Raw genomic sequence first — 11,553 nt, 5'->3', positions numbered from 1 at the left:
TTTTAAAATTAATTATTATTATTTTTTTTTTAAAAAGCAATCCTTTAAGAATGTAAAAACATGTGGATCATACAAAAGTAGACTGTAGACCAGATTTGGCCTGTGTGCTATAGTTTGCCAAGCCCTGATCTAGACAATCAACACTGACTGTTTAGATTCTGACTCAGAGTGTTTGCTAATTTCCATGATGCAAATAATCTATAAGCCATCATGGAGTTGGGAAGATTTGCACAACAGTACATCACTATGTAGTGTTTCCACCATTCAGGCAGGATAGACAACCTCAAGAGCACAGATAGTAATGAGATAATTAGAAAGCAACACATTTTGAGTACTTATCTTTATTACCTTTATTTATTTATATTTGGCAGTGCTGGGTCTTTGTTGCTGCTCGAAGGCTTTCTCTAGTTGAGAGTGGGGGCTACTCCTCATTGCAATGGCGTCTCCTATTGCGGAGCATGGGCTCTAGGTATGTGGGCTCAATACTTGTGGTGCACAGGCTTACTTGCCCCATTGCACGTGGAATCTTCCTGGGCCAGGGACCAAACCCATGGTCCTTGCATTGGCAGGTAGAGTCTCAACCACTAGACCATCAGGGAAGTCCATATTACCCTTATTTTTAATAAAGACATTTAGTTGTAACCTTATATAATCTAATTTGGAATAATGCTGTGTTTAACAACTGGCTTTGAAAATTTAATAGTTTCTTGTGAGCTGGTAAGAAATGGCTCAAGCATGCGGCTAACTTGTCAGATTGATCCTGGGACACTTTGTTGAGGACTTGGTCTTCTTGCTTTATGGTGCTTGGTAGGACACCACTAGAGATTTTTGGTGAGAACATGGTCAAATGGAAGAAATATGTTTTCTGGGAAGATTCACTTAGCAGAGGTGAGAGAAGGGACTGGAGTTACAGACTACCTAGAAGATTTGTAGAAAGTCTTTAAGGAGTCTGGGAACACTTTAAAACTGCACACAAAATTTTGAGCACATGTGTGTAAGTGAATTTTTTTCTGGGGAGAGAGCTCATATCTTACATCAGATTCTCTATGAGATTCCAAAGTATGTTAGACTACTGGATGAGAAGTAGGAAGAGCAAGTGGAAGCTGAGTAATTCAACGTATCAGTCAGGGTCCTGGCAGAAAACAGTTCACCTGAGATGGTTCCAGAGGTAACTTTAAAGAAAGGACTGTGTTCAGAAGTAGGGGCAGGGCTAGGTGAACAAACAGGATATGTGGAGGTACCAAGAAATTAGCCACAGTGGGGAACTCTCAGCCCCCAGGACTAAAGGGCTGGAGCTGGAGGAAGAAACCACAGATCTGTATCCGTGCGAGCTGGAGCCCTGGAGGAGGGGTTTGGTGGAAGCAGGGGGCTGGAGGGGCCATTGTCTTCAGAGATGGAAGGAAGGTACCCTCTGGCCTCTCTCCTCCCACCTTTGACTGACTGTTGTAAGTGCCTCCCCATGGTCTCTAACCACCAAGAGAGCCTGGATGATGTGGTCTGCCGGGCCAGAGTGGGCCAGCAAATGTGGCTAAATGGATGGACATTATAAATGGAAGGACCTTATAATTGGTATAAATGGAGAATAGCTAACAAACAAAGAATATGTTGAGGAACATGGAAACATACACATTAGCATATGTAAAATAGATAGCCAGTGGGAATTTGTTGTGAGATTCAGGGAACTCAAACCCAGGCTCTGTAACAACCTAGAGGGGTGGGATGGAGTGGAAGGTGGGAAGGAGGTTCAAGACAGAGGGGGCATAGATATACCTATGGCTGATTGATGTTGATGTTTGGTAGAAACTGACAATATTGTAAAGCAATTATCCTTCAATTAAAAAATAAATTTATTAAAAAAAGAATATATTACTTAAAAGTTCCAGAACTGTCCAAGATATAAAGTCTTATTTGGTAACCCTGGACGCCATTACTCACTGTCTGGTTTGGACTTCAGCAGCCCCTCCTACATTACCTTGGGTCTGCCCAGTAATGCTAGATAATGAGAAGCAAATATGGAGGATTCTGTTGTTGTTATTGTTGTTAACTTTGCCCTTCCATGGCCATTTCCAAGCTCCTTGACATTGGCAGTCACAAAGGTCTCTGAACCTCCCTCATCCTGGAGGTTGCTTTTAATATTTTCTTTAATGGTACCTTCTGGGGCAAAAACTTTATGAAGCTTTCAGAGGGTCATTGGCTTCCTCCCTATCCAAAGCACCTGTCAAGTAGGTGGGGCTTCCCTGGTGGCTCAGCTGGTAAAGAATCCGCCTGCAATACAGGAGACCTGGGTTTGACTCCTGGGTTGAGAAGATCCCCCGGAGAAGGGAACGGCTACCCACTCCAGTATTCTGGCCTGGAGAATTCCATGGACTGTATAGTCCATGGGGTTGCAAAGAGTCGGATACGACTGAGCAACTTTCATTTTCACTATCAGGTAGGTGAGCACTTCCTCCCTGCCTGCTGCCTTCTGCAGTGGTTCAAAGTCTGGAGAAGAGCAAAGGTAATAGTCTCCTGACCCTCCAAGGGGCCCTCTGCAGACTCTTAGGCTTTGGTTGACTTTGGCTCTGCTGTTGGTTGGTAAGATTTTCAGTGAAATGGTTTCATACCTGAGTTTCCCCAGTGGCTCAGTGGTAAAGAATGCCAATTCTTTACCTGCCAATACAGGAGACGCAGGAGATATGAGTTCAATCCCTGGGTCAGGAAGATCCCCTGGAGAAGGAAATGGCAACCCACTCCAATATTCTTGTCTGGGAAATCTCATGGATAGAGGAGCCTGGTGGACCACGGGGTCGCAAAGAGTCAGACGTAACTGAGCATGCATGCGTGGTTTCATGCGTGTTTGAGTTGTAGTGTTGCTCAAACTGAGGGAGCACTGATTTTGAAGATTAGGTTTGCATTCTAGTCTGTGTTCTAGAGAGACCTAATATCAAAAAACACCAAGAAACTCTGCTTCCAAAGCAGGTGGAGGGAATGGTGGAATGTTGCTGAAGGGAGCTCACTATGGCGTGCTTTTTTTCAGAGATTTAATTTTTGTTAGCCGATGCAAATGATCTGTTCCACATATGTAAAACAAAAGGACAAGAAACTGATCCCTGTGTCAACATCAGGATGTCTGACTTAAGATCCCATTCAAATAACTCCCTAAAAATGATCAGACACTGAATACATTATTTTTCTGACTTTGACAAAACCAGTCTGCACAAAGCAGCAGCCCCATGAGGTTATGGATAAACCAACTGCGTTAAAACTTCAGCATTTTCATGTCAGTCACAGATTTTCTTAAGGGCCAAGTCACTGTTTAAGGACTAATGTGTTTGGAGAGGGGGAAAAAAATCGCACTGTGTTATTAGGCAGAATCCCCTTTATATACAGGGATTGGATCAGCTTGACCCTGATTGTGTTGCCTGCTTTATTGTCCTACTTCAAACACAGGGCCCTGGGCATCATCTTAAGGAAGGGCTGATTGAACTGTCGGCCTGACACTTGTCAGCTGTGGATAATACGGGTTTCAGTCCGTCATGCTCACACATAAATGAACCATGACAGAGATAGACTGTTGAATAGAAAAAGCAGTTTTTACTGTGGATAACCTTTCTTGAATAAATGCAACAAATAATAAAGTCTGAAAAAGAGGACATGTACCCTAGGAAAGCAGTGACGTTCAGAACCAAATGGTTATTATCTTTTGGGGCCATCAAAAATTGCCCATTATCAAAGCATATGATTGAGAGAAAAGGGAAAAGTGCTATGATTATAATAAAAACGATGGCAGTTGAGCCCATGCAGTCTCCAATATAATATCACATAACAAAACCCAGTTACAGCTCACCAGGATTAGAAAGGAGGCATTGTTTGTGTACCAAATGGAAGCCACAATTGTTCTTAGGAAATGGTGGCACACATCTTAATTAAAACAGCAGAGGGAAAAAAATCTGAAACACTTTACTTCTCTAAAACATTTCTTCTTATGTTTTTTTTAAATAACTCCCAGTAGAAATTGTGAAACTCTACATTTCAATCAACACAGTCAAAAGAATGATTTGAATTTACAGGCCTGTAATTGGAACAAATTGGAAACAAAAGAAGAGCTCGTTTAAGCCACGTGATGTGGCCGCAGTGCTGCTGTGTACAGTATGCTAGGAGAAAAAAATCGTGTTTCTTTAAAGCAAAGCTAAGTCTACTGCAGGCTGCTAGCAATTTGCATAAATGTCTCTACCATGATTTTTTTTTTATTTATGGGCCCTAAGTTTCTAATTAAATACTAATTAATACTATCACCAGAATTGTCTCCCATCCCCTGCTCTTCATAGCTTTGTCACTTTGATTAATGCACAGTCATTTATTAACTTATTTAACAAGCCAGGGTGCCTCATGACAAACTAGATTAAATTATCCTCATAACAGTCTCATTATTGAAAAAAAAAGGGAGTCTTAAACTTAATAAAAATTATCCTCGATAATGTTAAAGCTTTTCCTCTGCACCCTTAAAAGATAGAAATAGGTTTCTTGTTTGATTTATAATATATGGAGTTGTATAAAGCATCCATTAATAAAATGTATAAGTTCATTTAGGGTTGCACATTACACTAGTGCTGGAGCCTTGGGTGCTTATTATTTAACTTTTGCTGTAGTTATGAAGATAATTAATGTCCTGACCAGACAGGGACTAAAATACCCACTAGAATGAGATAATTAGAGACATAAATAATGTTTAGGCTCTCCTGTGCTGCTTTTTAAATTAATTGTTTTGTTTTCTACCCAAACTTGAGAAAGAAGAAAATAGGAGTTTACCAAGGAACTGTCCAATAAAGGTGACATGTTTGTTTCAGTGAATCCACAAGGACCATGAAGCTTCCCAATTTCTGGGAAGGAGGAGGGACTGGGACTCCACTCTTCGGAGTCGGGGGCGGGGTTGGAATGTTGGGCCCTCGTTGCTCTCTGGCGCCCTCTTGTGGTCAGGTTGTGGTGGCACGCACACCTCCGCAAAGCTGCCTCAGGAGCCGACAGGAAGCCCAAGGGTTGAATGAGAACCGAGAGCAGTCTCTTTATTACCTTGTGGGGTAAGCTTCTCATCTTAGTCAGCCTCTGAGGAGGAGAGCCCCAGAGGAAACTGAAGGGGCCTAGGGCAACAAATTTTTTCACACTGACGAGGCAGAACGCAGGAAGCTGTGGCTCAGGCCTTGCTGGTCTCAAAACAAAAATGTATAAATACATTAAAACCTATGTAGAACATGGGCTCTTGGTGGAGTGGTGTGTTACAGGATGGATTCAACATATTCTGAGGGCATGTTTTCTGCTCGTTTTCAGTTTCTTGCTAAAATAGCATCCTTATTAAGGTCCCTAGGTAATCCGGTGCCGGAAGAGTAGATCAGGATCCACTTAATGGAAACGTGTTTGCTGGTTTGCCACGTGGTCTGTAGTGTCCGGGTCTTAGGCTGGGGCTGTTGGAAACGGTCACAAACAGGGAGCTGGCCGCCTGAATGGGTAGCACTTGACCTTTTATGAAGCCCTTTGCCTACGTCATCATTAGCCGCCCCAGGATCCTGTGAGACCAGAGGGAGGCGCTGTCCTATGCTCGCCAAGGTGCCACCTGGCCCTTTGGAGTCTCACCCTTCCTTCCCGGGTATTTCCTCCCTGGGAAGGCCGCCTGGCGCCTTTTCTTCCGATTTCCAGTATCCTTCCCGCGTGTCTGTATTTCTGCATCTCACCTCCATTTTTTCTCTCTCCCTCTCACCTTTCCTCTTTATCCTTGATTCAGAGAACAGATAGCAATCACTGTACTTGTTCACGTACAAAAATAGCTCACTTGTCAGAGCTGCACGCTGACTGGGGCCACGGAAATTCCGTGAGCGAAAGAACGGATCAGAGAACTGTCTTTGGGTCTCGAGAGCTTCACCGTCATAGTTATCTCAAGTTCACACCCATCCCCTGGAGGTGAGTAGATGCCACTCGTCTTTTTTATTTGTAACTCTGGCTTAGCATTGATTAACATTTCCATCTTTGCTGGCCCATTACCAGAGACCTAATAGTAGATGGTGGTTTTGGCCCAAAAGAGATCAACACTAGGTCAGATCTCAGCTCCCTGATTTACTTGCTTTCTTCCTGGTGACTTTATCTGAGTTCAAGGTATTAAGACCCCAGCTTGCCCAGAATTCATTTGTGACAAGTAGGCCAACTTAATTTCAGCGGGGCCCCGAGGAGCCATGTGAGATGTCCCAGGTGAGAATGAAGCTCAGTAAAGGAGACACTCATGGTCAGCGCAGGCAGGGCAGCGCCCAGGGGGTCTCACTCCTGCCAGGTCCTTCCCTTTCAGTCCCTGTTGGCATCATTATGATGCCCTGAGGAGTGGGGGGCACGTGGGAATGGTGGTAAGGTGGAGAGGGGGTGTGGATTAACAAGGAGTGGTTGGGAAGAACTGAGTAACTGCAGACTTCGTGACTCTGGTTTCAGAGTTTCTGATTTAGGCTGACAGAGGCCCAGAAATCTGCATTTTAAATAGGCCCAAAAGTGACTCTGAGGCAGGGGTCAGTCGTGGATCACTGGATATGAAACACTGGGCTTGGGAGTGGAGGAAGAGAAGACGAAAGAATTGACAGGAGGGGAGGGAATTTTTTCTGAATCATCTTTACCCTCCTGAGACAGTGCGCTAGCTGTTGTGTGTCCTGCAGACATTGCTTACCTGGGCCTGCATCTCCAGGTAATGAGCAGGGGGCAGGATAGGGAGTGGGGCTAGGGAAAGTGCAAAAGATTCCTTCCGGCCAGAGAGGAAAGCCCACCTACCAGCACACTCCGTGGCGCTCGTCATCACCTCTCCTAAGTGCTGCTCTGGCATCGGTGCTCCGGGCCCCTTCAGTGCTGCTCCTTCAAGATGCGTCCCGCTCTCACCCACCTCCACCCTGTGATAGCCAAGGAATCCTTCTATGAGCTGGAGCCAGAAGGAGATGGAGGTGTCCTGAGCCCAGGCTTCTCCAAGCCTGTGAGTAAAGAGAAGTTTGTCTGGAGGGGCCCTATTTCCTGCCTCCATAGCAACCCCCTGGAACAGTAAGGGTGTGCAGTGGGCTTTAATTAAACTGATTCAGTCACATGTGGCCTAACGAGAGCCCAGTCAGCTGTGGTGTGTCTGGCTTCTGAAGGCCTGGTCTGTTGGAGGGTCATGCTGGGCAGACAGGTGCTGTGGGGGCAAGTGGCCCTCGTACAGCTTCAGAACCAAGCCTGTGCCCAACTGGAACCCCTGACCTGTTGGGTTTTCTGTGTATGTTCTTCATGCCTTTACCACCATGTGGCCCAGAGTGACGGAGATGCCACGTGTGTGCACCATGCAATGCATCAGACACCGAGGATCGAGGGCAAAGGCCAGGCACTGTCCTCGGTGCTGGTGGTAGAGGGGCAGGAAGTTTTCTTGCCAACAGGCTTGACTTTAGCCCTTGACGCTTTCAGTGACAGGGCCTTGAGGAGGAAGGTACATCTACAGAAGCTGCCTGGGACCCAGCTGGCCCCCAGCATCACGCAGCCACCTGGAAGAGAACGGGGCACCTGTGGCTGATGGGTTCTGGGCTGGTTTCTCAGGATGGATGTGACAGTGGGAAGAGAGATGGGGATGGGGGCTGTGGCTCTGAGATGGGCATGTGCCTGCCTCCAGGGCCTGTGTAAAATGATCCACCAGGAATGGGGAGAGAACACCGAAGCTCTTACGATACTGGCTGTTAATGCCCTTATATTTGTGCGTGTGTGTGTGTGTGTGTTAGTTGCTCAGTTGTGTCTGACTCTTGGTGACTGCATGAACAGTTTGCCCACCAGGCTCCTCTGTCCATGAAATTCTCCAGGCAGAGATACTGGAGTGGATAGCCTTTCCCTTCTCCAGGGGATCTTCCCAACCCAGGGATCGAACCTGGGTCTCCTGCATTGCAGGCAGATTCTTTATCATTTATGGTACATTTTAAAGAGAAGAAAATGTTGATCCAATAGTAAACTGTTTGCAGTTTATGAATGAATGAATGAATGAATGAGTGGATGTCAGATATATGTGCCTGATTATTTCTCCTGTATTGCTTTTGGATGTACATTATGAAATAAATTTGTGACCATTGGTCCAGATTGTCAGTAGAGTGCTTGAAGCTCTCGTCCCTAGAGTCTAGGTTGGATGGGGAGTGAAGCCAAGCCACAAGAGAGCTGAGAGAATGAGGGGAAATGGACAGAATGGGGGTGGAAGGTGGAGGACACCACTCGTGAGATGATACTAATTATTCCAAAGTCAGATTTGTAACCAGGGGAGGAAGGGAATGAAGCGGAGAGGGTAGTGGTGGTCCATGTAGATATGGAAGTGCCATGTTGATGGGAGGCTCTAGGATAGAAAAGAAGGTGGTAAGCCACCAAGATGCCAGTGGGAGGTTTGGGGGCAGTAGTGGGCTTCCCTGATAGCTCAGTTGGTAAAGAATCCACCTGCAATGCAGGAGACCCTAGTTCGATTCCTGGACTGGGAAGATCTGCTGGAGAAGGGATAGGCTATCCACTGCACTATTCTTGGGCTTCCCTTGTGGTTCAGCTGCTAAAGAATCTGCCTGCAATGTGGGAGACCTGGGTTTGATCCCTGGCTTGGGAAGATCTCCTGGAGAAGGGAAAGGCTACCCACTCTAGTATTCTTGGCCTGGAGAATTCCATGGACTGTGTAGTGCATGGGGTTACAAGGAATCGGACACAACTGAGCGGCTTTCACTTACTAACAGTGGGCGAACAGGTGGTGTGAGGAGGGAAGGAGGGATTTACATGAAGGTGGAAGAGCAGTGTTGTCTCCAAGGGGTCAAGAGGGCACAGATCCTCCCTCCCCATCCCTGGGAGTCTGGGAGCAGTGGAGTGGGATGGTGAGTTCATGGCTGAGAGAACCAGACTCTGAAGGAAACAGGAAGAGAAAGGAGTGCTCCCCCCACTAAAGTCAAGGGAGGATTTCTCACCATGGAACAGAGGTTTCAGAGGGTGCAATAGGAGTAGGTGTTGGTGGAGCAAATGAGACAGGCTGGAGGTGAGTCTGTGGGGAAAGAGGGCACACTGCCCACACTCAGGGCTCACCCCTCCGCACCACGGGTGTGCTGATTTCAAATGCTCTATTGGGTGGGCTGTGGAATAAATTTTATAAGCATAGCTGGCATTTTTTTTAAGAAGAACATACAAATGTCTTTTCATTCAAAAACACAAAATATGTAATCTGTGGGCGTGCACCATGACAGCCATAAACCATCATGCACTTTGTCAACTGATACCCCTAACTGAAACCTATAACCTTTTCTTTGGTCTTTTTTTTTTTTTTCAAGTGATTTCTCTGAAGTTACTGGTGAGAAACACAGCTCTGAGCTTCCTGTAACAGTTCATTAATAGTGGTAATGCACTCTTTCAGGAATGAGAACACACCACTTGCACACCACCTCCACCCACTCTGGCCACACAGGGCCCTCCCCCTCTTCAGTATCTTTGCTACAACTTCCGCTCTGCTTCACACAGCAGGAGCAGCCATGAGGCAGCTCTCAGTACCTTAGTAGGACCTGTGATGCCTTTTTTTTTTTTTTTTTTAACCCTAGGCATATCTCCAAGTAGAGCATCACAACCAGCTTCTGAATGGCTTTGTTGAACATTTTCAGCTGTCAAAAATCCTTCTAACTGTTACTTTGGGCAAGGTTATGTTATTGCAGACATTTTGAATATTTAACAAAAATAATTTTATAGCAGTTTTAAAAAAAAATTCTATTGGATTTGGTGAGTCCAAAGCTGGAATATGCTGAACCCAAGCCAAACCACCTCCTAGAAAGATGCCTTCTTCAAAAGCAGCTGGGCAGCACTGAATGCATCTGAAACTCTTCTCTTTCATTCCACCCCACATGTTCCACCAGCCTTTAGCATGGCTATTGCATCTGATTGTTTTATAGTATGTTCACTCAATTCTTCCTCTTCGTACCCACTGACAGCAGCCTTTCTTGATTATGATTTTCAATTTGTGACTGATCACCTTTTCCTTTTAAGAGCAGAGACTCATCTTTGACCTCAATGACTTCTCCTTTTCTGAGGCTGAACATCTTCAGGATTTAGGGTCAACTCCTCCTCTCTAAACACCTGCAAAAGCATTTAAAAATGATTCAGTTCCAGGGCTTAGTTTTCCTTTATTGTACCAAATTTATTCATAATACATTATGCAGGTGTTTTGATGAGAATCCAGAAACATCTTGAGACACCATATTTCTCTGAAATGTGAGAATTTAAAACCATTGCTGTTCCAGGACAAGTCTTGTGAATAGAGCTTTTTATTGCATTCATTTGCATTATTGTGTTTCCTCCTCAGAAGTCTTGTCAATTAACAACAGCTTGATCTTGCAGTTGAGATAGCAGAACCCAGAGAAAATTCACCCCAAGTCACACACTTGCAAGATGGTGGAGCCAGGACTAGACCCAGTGTTCTCTCTGTTAGATCATTCTGCCTTTTCAAAATTAAGGACAGATCAGACAATAAGCTTATTCCTGATCGGGCATGTGACAGGTTCGAGCTGGAGGGGACCCTTCTCTATACCTATATCAACTCCACCTTCCTAGATATTCAGTAGATGTATCTAATTAGGAAAAATGCAAATTATTTGACTGTGTACCTATAAATATTATCCCTGGAAAGAAAAGGAACATTTGGTAAATGTGGGGAAAAAAAATGGGGAAAATTTGCATGTTATCCTTGTGTAGGGTCCATGTTAATCTTCTCTGTATTGTTCCAGTTTTAGTAACATGCTGCCAAGCAATCTCCAGGCTCTTTTAAAACAAATATACTATAAGAGAAAATACTAGAGTATATAACATATAGTAAAGATAACTATTGTTTTGTGAGATTTTGTGTTAGTTGGGCATATCTGTAGATACTGTAGGTGATGATGTAAAATATTCCATACTGTATGGATTGTGCCTAACGAATGTTGAAAAGTCACCGGTACGGCAGAAAGATCATTAGAAAGTGGCTTCAGTGACTTGATGCCTGTCATTACTCTGCCAATAACCACCTACATGAGCATGGCCAAGAAACTTACACCCTCAGGGCTTCCACTTCCTTATCTTTAAAACGAGCAGGTCCAACGACATGTTTTTGAGATTCCCTTCCTCTAAGATTGTATCATTCTGGCAATTCTTTCATGGTACCAGCAAGACACAAAAGCCTTCCGAATGAGAACCGTGGGTGGTGGGCGGTGGCTGGAGCAGGAAGTTGACACGAGCCAGGTGCAGTCCCCCGACTTGGCCCACAGCAGCTGCTGCCCTGGTGCTCACTATTGCTGCTTGTCGTCTTTGCTGGAAGCACCCCGACCTGCTGCTGCTGCAAGGGTGTGAATGATCACCACGGCCGAATCCAAGTTGGAGCCTGTGGGCAGCCGTGGAGGCGAGGGCTGCCAAACACACACACCTGGTACCACCCTTGGCACTGCTGGGCGCTCCGACGCTGATCTTGATGACAAGCCTGGTAAACATTCCAAGGTGGGAGCAAAGAAAATGCAGCGTAAATAGAACAAGTTGAAACTGAGGAGCCATTTTCCCTTTACA

General features: G+C 45.2%; 1 pseudogene; it reads right to left on the bottom strand.

Moving 5' to 3' along the window:
• Nucleotides 1-10,672: 10,672 nt before the first annotated feature.
• On the bottom strand, nt 10,673-10,765 carry LOC122454646 (annotated as a pseudogene).
• Between the last annotated feature and the right edge of the window lie 788 nt (nt 10,766-11,553).

Source organism: Cervus canadensis, chromosome 16, assembly GCF_019320065.1.
Source record: "Cervus canadensis isolate Bull #8, Minnesota chromosome 16, ASM1932006v1, whole genome shotgun sequence".
Classification (NCBI taxonomy): Eukaryota; Metazoa; Chordata; class Mammalia; order Artiodactyla; family Cervidae; genus Cervus; species Cervus canadensis.
Note: the sequence above shows the minus strand (reverse complement) of the source record. Positions and strands in the feature narration are given on the sequence as shown.